The sequence below is a fragment of the Mus pahari genome, chromosome 1, assembly GCF_900095145.1.
Source record: "Mus pahari chromosome 1, PAHARI_EIJ_v1.1, whole genome shotgun sequence".
In the NCBI taxonomy this organism is placed as follows: Eukaryota; Metazoa; Chordata; class Mammalia; order Rodentia; family Muridae; genus Mus; species Mus pahari.
Window position 1 is genome coordinate 147,703,121 of NC_034590.1, and position 11,510 is coordinate 147,714,630.

Sequence of the window (11,510 nt, forward strand, 5' to 3'; positions counted from 1 at the left end):
TATGAAAACAAGATTTTAAAATTTCCATTCGTCATATTGCTCCTCACATACACTGCTTTGGTATCATCTATACGTTATCCCCATCATTTATCTTGTAGCCTGGTAGTTCTATTATTCTATTGGTCCCTAATTGGAGCAATGCATCCTTGTCACATTGCTGTTTCCCAGGGCAGTGCAGAACATTTTAAGAAAGAAGGAGGGATAGAAGAGAAGGCAGGCAGGCCAGGCAAGCAGACAGGCCATGCACTTCAGTGTGCACACATTATGCAAGCTCTGTCAGCTTATCTTGTCTATGGCTCTTGTGCTGCTTTGCAAGGCAGCAAGCTGCTTCAAGTCTGATCAGGGAGGCAGGATACAGACGGATAGGAAGGGACCGGAGGAAACTTTTTTCTTAGACTCAGAATCAGGAAAGAGTCAAACTGTTTCAGATTATTTGCAAAAAGCGGCATCACAAGTCTTGCTTCTTACTTAACTTTTCACATGTCTTTGCTCTTAGCCATCCAACTCTGGCCGCAAACCTACTCCTAGCTGCCCCCCTACCCAGGCTATAGAGATGCTCTGCTTACCTAAGTGACATGAAGACTGTGCCAGTGCTGCTTTGCTCACCGCTGTAATTCCAGTGTTCTGCAAATAGCATGTCCTTTTTATCTAAAAGACTCCTAAGATGACCAATTGGTTTACCTAGGACAAAGGGGCTTTCCAGTATACAAAGCATTCAGTGCTATATCCATGAAGCAAACTGAGACTATTGTACCTGTCAATAAAATCCTAAAGGAAGGGAAAGTCTGAGTCTCCATAGTTAGCAAAGAACTAAGTTACTGTGCATAAACAATACACACACACACACACACACACACGTGCGCACGTGCGTGTGTGTGTGTGTGTGTGTGTGTGTGTGAGAGAGAGAGAGAGAGAGATGTAATAGTGTACATATGTAATCTCAGTATTTTGGAGGCTGAGTTAAGAGGATCTCAAGTCAACCTGCTCCACACAATGAGATTCTGCCTCAAAGAGCAAAGCAAAACGAGAAAGTGGGTGAATTTTTACTACTGTGGTTATTTTGGCAAATAATTAATCAAATCAAACTTAGATTTAGAGTTGGAGTATGAAACAGTGACTTCTCTATAATAAAAATGCAAGGGCAGCTGGGAACATAAGAAAAACCTTCAAACCACCAAAACTATGTGAACCTTAAATATGAGATTCTTCTCACATTCTCTCTAACGGAATCTCAAAGTGAGAAGCCATAAAGAAATTTTCTTTATGAAACTGCAAGCAACTGCAATATCTTTTCTACCAAGAATAATCCAAACAGATCAGAAGACCCTCATTGCTCTGAAAATAGTCTCAAAAGAATAGTCATCTGATGAAATAACTAGGCAAGATAAGGAATATAAATGATTAATTTGCATTGCATTCAATTCTTGAAAACTAATTTTTCTAAGATACCCTCAATAGCAGCACAGCGTGCTACTCCAAAATAGTATTCATTCCAGGAAAAGTGCAGAGGGGGGAACGGTGATGTAAGTTATCCAGTAAGCAAATATGTGTAATGATATGAGTGTATGTGTCCCTCCAACATCCATACAGTGGAACTTAGACACTAAGAGGAGTGATTAATGGGGACAGGGTTTCTTCATATGATGACAATACTATTCTAAAAATGACTGTGGTATTTGTTATACAACCTTGTGAATATAGTTAGAACCAATGAACTATACTCTTTAAATAAGTGAATTGTATCATTTGTGAATCATACCTAACTAAAACTGTTAGTGGATAAAGAACCATACATCAGGAGGACTGCTTGTATAAATGACCTTGAATCTTCACCCCTGCCTATGTCCACACCCTTTGCCATGTGAGTTTCCATTTCCTCTCTCCAGAGAAATGGAGTAATTTCCTTATTTGTTGAGCCTGAGGTGACCATGTGATTTACCTTGTCTAATAGGATGTAAGGAAGTGACATAGTGCCTTCCACTTGACTTCCCTTTGATGTAGCATCAAGGGGGGTCTTCCTTCCATCTAAGGTCACCCTAAACCAGCCAACAGCCCGTCAGTTCTCAGACACGTGAATGAGCCTAACTATAGCCAGAAAAACTACCATTCAAGTCATTTCTGTCGACTTTCGAAAATGTAAAGTAATTGGATGTTTGATATCTTTGTTAGGTGTGTTTATGGATTTTTTTCATGATTGGTAAAAGTGTGTGTGTGTGTGTGTGTGTGTGTTCACCCACAGCAAATGTAGACAATCAATTGTACTGGCTGGTTGTGTGTCAACTTGACACAGGCTGGAGTTATCACAGAGAAAGGAACTTCAGGTTGAGAAAATGCCTCCATGAGATCCAGTTGTAAGGCATTTTCTCAACTAGTCATCAAGGGGGAGGGCCCATTGTGGGTGGTGCCATCCTTGGGCTGGTAGTTTTGGGTTCAATAGGAGAACAAGCTGAGCAAGCCAGGGGAAGCAAGCCAATAAGTAACATCACCCCATGGCCTCTGCATCAGTTCCTGCTTCCTAACCTGCTTGAGTTCCAGTCCTGACTTCCTTCAGTAATGAACAGCAGTGTGGAAGTGTAAGCTGAATAAACCCTTTCCTCCCCAACTTGCTTTTTGGTCATGTTTGTGCAGGAAGAGAAACCCTGACTAAGACAAATTGGTACCAGCATAGTGGGGCATTCTTCAGACAACCTGACCATGTTTTGGGGAGGACTGTGGAAGGACTTTGGAACTTTGGGCCTGAAGATCCGTTCAGTGTTAAGAGCTCTGTGGGATATTGCGTAGGAACTTGAAAGATAATGTTGAGAATAGTACAGAAGATGGAGTCCTGGCTTATAAAATTTCAGAGGGAATATTAAAGACTCTTATAAAGGCCATTGTTATTTTGATTGTGAAGATTCTGTGGTTCTGTTTAGCTGGGGCTGTAGAATCAGCTGTGATTAACAAGATACCAGAACTACTAAATCGAAAACTTTGCATTACTGGGGCTATTGATGCTGTTTAGCTGGGGCTAAGAAATTAGCGGTGGTTAAGAAGAGACCAGCATCATTGAGGTGAAATCTTCTGGGAAGTGTTTTCTGAGATCCCAGAGGCTGTGTTCCAGAGATAGCCAAGGTTGTACCTTGTGCTACAGCAGGACTTGGTAATGTGTAAGAGTCAGAGTCACCCAGGTGGTACTGGTTTTGAAGGCATGAAGCAGTCATGCAGAGCAGCTGAGGCTCAGCACTGTGAGAGGCCATGGAAGGCCATTGGTGAAGGTGCAGCCTCAGTTGCAATTGATGGCCCAGGAGTAAAGGGGTCATGCAAAGGAATTGAGGCTTGCCACCATGAAGAGAGCCTATGACAGGTTATTGATGAAGCCTAATTGCAGTGTTTTGGATATGCCAGTACCATGAGATGACCACCAAGAACAGCAGCAGCAGTGGAGTACAGGCAGCTGGAGCATAGAAGACAAGGTGTGTGCTANAAAGGGCAGGGCTGGAGAAGTGACCCAAGCCCTTGGTGGAGCCCAGAAGATCGTGAGTGGATCCCAGACCTTGGATGGCTGGAGATTGATTTTGCTTTTGAGTGTGACTGTGCCCTGATGCTTTTCCCTGTTGAAGGAAGANNNACTTGGAATTTTAAAAGATACTGGATATTTTAAAAGGATTGAACTTTTAATATGTAAAGACTGTGGGACTTTTAAAGTTGTTTAGATCTTGGGGATGAATAAGAACTAAGGGTTGAGGCTTACTAGTGATGTGTTTGTGTGTCAAGTTGATAAGGGGTCAATTGTACTGGTTGGTTTTGTGTGTTAACTTGACACAAGTTGGAGTTATCACAGAGAAAGGAGCTTCAGGGTGAAAAAATTTCTCCATGAGATCCAGCTGTAAGGCATTTTCTCAATTAGTCATCAAGAGGTGAGGGCCCATCATGGGTGTTGCCATCCCTGGGCTGGTTGTCTTGGTTCTATAAGCAAGCAAGCTGAGCAAGCCAGGGGAAGCAAGCCAGTGAGTAACATCCCTCCATGGCCTCTGCATCATCTCCTGCTTCCTGACCTGCTTGAGTTCCAGTCCTGACTTCCTCTGGTGATGAAAGTGTAAGCTGAATAAACCCTTTCCTCCCCAACTTGCTTCTTGGTCATGATGTTTGTCCAGGAATAGAAACCCTGACTAAGACACCAGGATAACATAGGATTGAAATATCATCTCAGGAATTTAAAAGGAAAGGACAGAAAAAGTTATCAGTAAGATCCAGAGCTTCCTGGCTACAAAGTCCCTTAGTAAGAGTGGAAGAATTTAGGTAGATAGACATATATTCAGCTGTGTATGAATAAATGCATATGTATGTTAAAATGGTGTTTAAAATACAATATACTCTAGTTTGTATCTACAATAGACTACAATGGAAGTTTTCAATATGGAAGTCAGGCCAAGCAATATCACATCAATGCTATTCTTATCCCAAATTTTAAATTTTTTTTTACTCCAGAGAAAATGTCAGAGTAATCCAGATTGTGGGGAATTTTAATAGAAAATTCAAGATCACGAAGGAACAAAAATTTAAGGAACTTTCCCAGATTTGAAGAAAAAAATGACAATTGAGTTAAATATAAAATCTTTGTGTTCTACAATCTAAAAGATAAATTAGTAGAATGGTTGGAAATTTTTTATGAGAGCTGTAGAATACTTAATAATAAAAAGTGTTGGATTGATATTTTCTGGTTCAAAAAATTGTTTATCACTGGACAGAGATGGCGCATGTGTTTAATCCCACCCAGCACTTGGGAGGCAGAGGCAGGAGGATTTCTGAGTTTGAGTCCCGCCTGGTCTACAGAGTGAGTTCCAGAACAGCCAGGGCTATACAGAGAAACCCTGTCGGTATAACCTAAAAACCAATAAATAAATAAATAAATAAATAAATAAATAAATAAATAAATTGTTTATCAGTTATCAATATTTGGGAAAAGCTGGTTGAAAGGTTATGTGAGCATGCTGTGCACTATTTTTATAAGTATAATTATTTTAAAATGAGAAATTTCCTAAGAGGCAGGCCAAGTATAATATGATTGATTTATAATTTTTTTAAAGAAGAGCACACAGAAAACTGCCACTAGCAGTTATGTCCAGCTCCTAAAACACTGGCTGGCTGACACCAGGAGCTACACGCAGGCAACAACACAGAAAAAAAAAAATCCCTGCTCTCGTGGGCTCTCTTTCTCACAAGACAGAAAATGTACCAGATCATTTCAGTGGGTGCCAGATACCACAGAGAAAACCAAGCAGGCTGTGAGATAAGATTGGATAAGCTATTCTAGATAAGGTGGTGAGGGACAGAGAAGCAACCTGGGACAATTTGGGCAAGCATCAAGTGTGCTGGGGGAAAAAGGCCCAGCCCACCCCTCTTCATGTGTACACATTTCATATGTACAAGTGAAAGCAACAGATGGTTTTACAGGGAATGGAACATGATACAACAGGCATGTTTTTAACACCATTTCACTTTTGGTACAAAATCCCTCAAGGAGCCAAGAGCGGCAGAGGAGGAGGAAGCCTTCTTGTGGTCCAGAGAAGGTGGGAGGATGATGGCGTGGTGAGAGTCAGTGACGGTGGGAAGCAGTGAGTGGATCGGGATGTATTTGTTGGAGGGAAAGTTGAGTAAGTCACTGAGGAGTTAGATGTGTAGGGTGGGAACATAATCTAGAATGATTTTTTTTTCTTGTCAACTTGGGTGGCTGTTGGTGCCATTTAGCTGAGATTGATAGAGTTTTCTGACAGTGGTAGCGGGAGACCATGACAATCATGCTGTTGTAGAAATGAAAAATTTGAGGTATTTTAAGGCTTGCAATATTTCATATTTTTGCAATGATTACATAACATGTATAAATATACATTTTTTGGGGAGCTTACATTTAGAAAAACTAATGAAGTTGTAGAATAATCAAACATGCCAAGCCAGAGAAGGCTTGGTATATCTCTCCTAAAAAAGTCACCATCGGGAGCTAATATGTAAGACAAATAACTCCATCCTGAAAACAAGCAGTGTATAATTCACAAGTTCTGAAATGTATTCCCAAGGATGACAGATGCTGAACATCCTGAGTGGGGCCTTTTTTTTACACAATTGTCACCACGCATAGACTCAAGGGAAAAGTCAGTGGAATTGTGCAGCTGTTTTTCAAGTATAGGGGAGAGATGCTGACCGTGTGTGTATTATACAGAGGCCATTGTGATTTCACTCTCTCTAAAGTACCAGTGCAGAGGGAACCCAGTAACTATGACAGGGTAGTTATTAAGTAGACTATAGTATACCAATACCAGTGTCGGGAGCTATGGTAACACCCAATAGCCCTGTGCTCAAATTTCAGTTCCACCACTTGTGAAACTTTGTTCAAGCCCTGTAACATCTCTGTTTCAGTTGCATGTTCCATAAAACAGGCATAATGGTATCTTTGCTTTCCTCTCCAACTGTGGATGCTCGGACCACTCCCACGTTAACATCCGGCATTGCTGATCTCTGTCTTGAAAATTGCTGCTGACAAGAGTCCCATCACACAACATGTTTGTGCTCTCCTCTTAGGGAAGTCCTTGGAAAGAAATAAGCCACCATGGTAAACTGCTTAGAGAATTTAAACACAGGAGGTAGAATGTAAGAGCCAGCAGTTATTATATAAGAAGCTTTCTTAGGAGGCTTCCAGCTTCTGCAGTAACTTTTCCTTTCCCAGTCATTCGAGGGTAGTGCTTTGAAGTAAACAAAACTAACTGTCTGTCATGTTCTGGGTGATGAAAAAGGTAAAGAAGTAGTTTTGAATCTACGGATGCTATTTGGAAGTCACATATTCTTGGTATGACAGGGATCTGAATTTCTAAGGTCCTTTCCTGAGGTAAGAGGGAGCCAATGTCCTGAGCTTACTTTGCTCTGCGCAGACAACAAGAGGGTTGAACCTTAAGCTCACTTTGTTGCTGCATTTTTTTTTTTTTGGATCTGGCTCTTAAATATTTGATATTTATAGACTAAAATGGAGATTGAATTTTCCCCATAAAACTGAAGGCTCTAAAACAAGAATAGCCAGAAGGCCACTGCACTCAAAGCAACTGATACAAGGCCATGTGTCTAAATGTGAAAAATAAACATTACCCCAGAAAGCCAGATTACACATTAGATGAGGCCCTACCCCGCCCGACATATCTGGAGAAATAACTGACAAACTCAGAGGGCTGAGAAACAGAGGCTGCCGTTGGTCGGGGAGATGTCTGTGTTTTCATCTAATTTCTCAAAGACCATCAATTGTACAATTTGGTTTAAACAGGGTATAAAACACATCCATTTCTCCTCCTCCTAATTCAGAGCCCTGCCCCCCAAACCTGCAATCCCATCCTCCTTTATTCATCTAATATTTTTTGGCTGTGTACAGTTTGGGAATAATCATCAAAACGGGAACCTGTGTTTGCTTATCATCCATCCTTGCTCATTTGAAGCCCCTGAGTCCTGAGGATTCCATGCGTGACAGTCAGGTCACAGTTCCTTACTCCAGGAGGCACCTCGCTTCAGACCGAGTTGAATAGGCTGGAGGAGTATGGCATGAGGTTTGGGTATATCAATAATGTTTACCAGTTTCACTTCTTCAGCATCATTCCTGGCAGTAGGGGAAGGAGATCTGTTATTTCGCCTGTTTCGAAGTAGTAGTCCACAACACATAATTCTTAGGGTCATTTATAGCCTTTATAGCCCACAAGTGTTCGTGCAGAATCATCTGTGCAGTTGTTTCTTAGCTCCTGCATAGGTATAGCGTTCATAGCTTTTATCATCAAGTTTTCTCCTCATTATTGTACTGAGCTCTCCGAATCCGTCTTCTCCATCTCCCCTAGAATTATTCATTCACCACTGACTGCCTTTTTATGGACAGAAATTGCAAAGTATTTCCCCTGGAAACACTCAGGATCACTGCATTTCCCTGGCTATTGCCTTTCTACTCGGTTATGTTCACATTGGCTGTAAGATTGGGATCCCAAGGTGACAAAAACCATGCCCTGTGGGTCCTACAGGGTTTCAGAGTCCATCATTTTCAAACTCATATAAGCCATTTTGACTTATTCTCTCCACGTGCTTACCATTTTTATTAAAATTGGGACAGACATTCCTTCCATATACCAGGAGTTCTGTCCAAGACAGACCAGGAAGTGCACTCTACGGAGATAAAGTCACACTGTCTCCACTCAACCAAACAGCTAACTTCCTTACTGGGGACCCAGCTTTGTTCTAACCTTAGAGCCAGGGTACTGAGATGTCCCAGGTTTCTTGTGTGTGGAGGGGAAATCTAAGCAATGACAGTTGAATCCAACATAATAAAGTTTTTTTTGGGGGGGGGGAGAACCCATATGAGGAATGTTGGACAACTGCTGAACCTGACTTCTGGAAAGACCAAGGTCAAAGAAAGAAAAGAATTATCAAAGGTGGCCAGGCAGCATCCAGCTACCCACAACTCCGTGACCTGTGGGGATCTGGATTATTGTCTCTTGGAGGGCAACCTCCACTACAGATCCAAGGTCCACTGTAAGGAGGTGGCCAGGTTTCCCTAAAAACCTGATGGCTATGCTTTTCTAATGAGCTTCTGATGCTTCCAATCAACTTCAGGAACACCAGAACCGTGCCTAAATTTATCTGTACCCAGGGTGTCCAAGACACAAGGCTCCCAGTTCTGCTTCACCCCAACCCTCTGGGGCTTACCATCTTTCTTTCCCTCATTCTTAGGTGTGGGAGTTGTTTTGTAGATGTATTCTTTGGGAAGGGGCTTTTGGTTGACTGTGGTTTCTGTAAGGCTCTGTCTGCTACAAAGAGAAGCTTCCTTGATAAGGGGTGAGACTACTCTTATCTGCGGGCACAAGGACAAATGTCTACAACGTAGTTAGGGATTAGGCTGGTTTAATAAAGTAAAAAACTAAATTTTTAAGTAGAAAAATGAATGATAGAGGTAATTATAAAATGTGGGTCCATTGTTTTCATCATTTTTCTGACTTTTTCTGACTGTATGGTTTCGTCAAGTTGCTTGAATCTCTCTCCAAATTCCAGGTGTCATGCCAAGTGCTGAGGGGTGGATCAGGAGCCCACTAGCTTTGTGCATGTCTTTAAAAATAAACCTATAGAGCCAAGGAAGTACAGGTGGGAGTTAAATAAAAGTTCCAGCCCTGGCTCAACCTCCTGGGCTAAGTGACTTAAGTTTTCCTCATTTCCCTGTGTGTAAAGCAGAAACACTACTAATACTTTATAAGATTATGGTGATAAGAATTAGGTGGAGAGTTGCACATAAAGCTATTAGCACAACATGTGGTCTATAGGACACACTCAAGAGTTAGTTGTCATTGTTGTACTTAATTAACTTAAAAAAAAAACAAAACAGTCTGCACTGAGCTAAAGTGATTGATAGCTGTGCAGCTCATGTGTGAGCCCAATCTTACATACCCTATGACTTCTCTGATGGAGAAATTCCAAGCCAAGAAATAATAGCATCTACGTTCTGAACTGATAACTGAGGAGAAGAGACACAGTCTCATTCATTGTACAGAAGAGGGAAAAAAATCCTTGGGCCAAGTATCTTATCATCTAGAACGGATAGTTTTAGAACAAACTGAGTATATGTGATTTGTCTAATCAAAATCCAAAGAATGACACTTCCCAAGTTGGTTCTATATTACAACAAATGTGTTGGAAACACAATAAATAGATATTGATGTAAGGTCAACTGTGTTCACATGACTGATGGGCCATTAGCTCTCAACTGAATATACAGAGACATACCTTCACACAGTGTGCCCCAACAGTTATGTCTTTCCCACTTACAAAACTGCAGGGCTCATACCAGTATCAAGACATTGAGAATTCTTCCAGAAGCAAGGCAAATGAACCCTAAACCATGTGATTTTGTTTTATTTGATATTTTCCAAGCTATTTGATGAAATACTACATCTTTTGTACAATAACCGGTAAAATTTAGAAATACATTTCCTCAGATTTCGAAGGGTTTCAGAGTGCTGATTTGTGCCTGTGCATGCAACAGGGAGAAGAGATTTCCCATCTGATATCATTTTAAGTCATCACCACTGTGACCATACATGGCAGTTACTAAATCCCCACCCCATGTCTCATAAAGAGCCTCAATCTAGACTCATCATTCTGAAAACCTTGAAACTTGGAAATAACCAGGATTATAAGAAACAAAACAGCAGAAAAGGCCCGAGAACATAGAAATATGAGACTCTGCCATAACTCACCATGACGGCCATCATCATGATGAGATTGTACTATGGAGTAGACACTGAAGGAAGTGCCACTGGGAAGCAAAGATGATCATCCAAAGATACAGACCCAGTTCTTTATGACTCCTACCTGCTTGAGCATGATTTTCTTTTCATTCTTGCCATTCCTAGCCTCTGGAAATATATTTTTTTAAACCCACTAATATGAGAACTTAACCATTTGATACTGGTTACAGAAGATACTGGTAAGTTCTACATATTAGTATTTTCAAGTGTCATAACCCAGTTCATAAGGAAGAAATGAAGGCTGAGTCTTGGGGTTGCCTCAGGCTTCTTCTTGCTGTAGGTCATGTAGCATTCCATGTGGCTTCTCTGGGTCTTAGTTCCTCACTATAAAAGGAATGTGTGAGCTTCTGTTATCTACAAAAGTCCTTCCGGCTTTAACATTTTATGATTCTAGGATCTATAAAAATCTCATTATTAGAAGGCCAAGGTCAATTTTTGCTATTAATCAAAAAGGCCAGATGTCCAAATATAAGTGACCAGATGCTCAGCAGAAACACACACACACACACACACACACACACACACACACACATACACACACACACCACGGAAAGCAAGAGAGTAGGGAAGGCACAGAAAGCCATATACAATGCAGAGATAGAAGGCCAAGGAAGAATTCATGGAGCATCTGAAAAGGACTTTAAGCCCAGCAATAGGAAACTTTGTTTCCTTTTTAGCATCATTAAAGGACAAAAGACAGACAAAGGGGAGCTTTTGATGACTACAGTGCACAACATACCCTAAAGTAAAGAAATGAAAAAAATTTCAAAGACAAAAAGAGTAATCTGCTGGGCAGCGACTGGGGAGATTCCATTCCTAAATTATCTTCTGGAGTAGAACAGAGTTAAACATGGAAAGTGCTCAGGCTCTAAAGGAAGCGCCAGGCATAACCACAGAACAGCACAGGGCTACCATCCTTCGTGCCCTTCTTTGAAAAGCAGAGAGAGTCGTACACTTAACTGTGAAATTGTCACCTCTCCATGGAGTGGTGCTGAAACCTGATTTCAGAAAGAAAGCTGAAAGGAAAGCTGGAGAACTTTTTCCTTCTCTGCCAAGTATTACTAGTGATAATAAATAAAGACTATAAGAACTGCTACCTATCAGTTCTTTACAAGAATCAGTCTGTAGAATACAGGTTTGCCTGGTTTTTAAAGCCTAGCTCTGTCTCCTTTCAGCTAGATGACCTTGGGCAAGGCTCTTTTTTTTTTTTTTTTT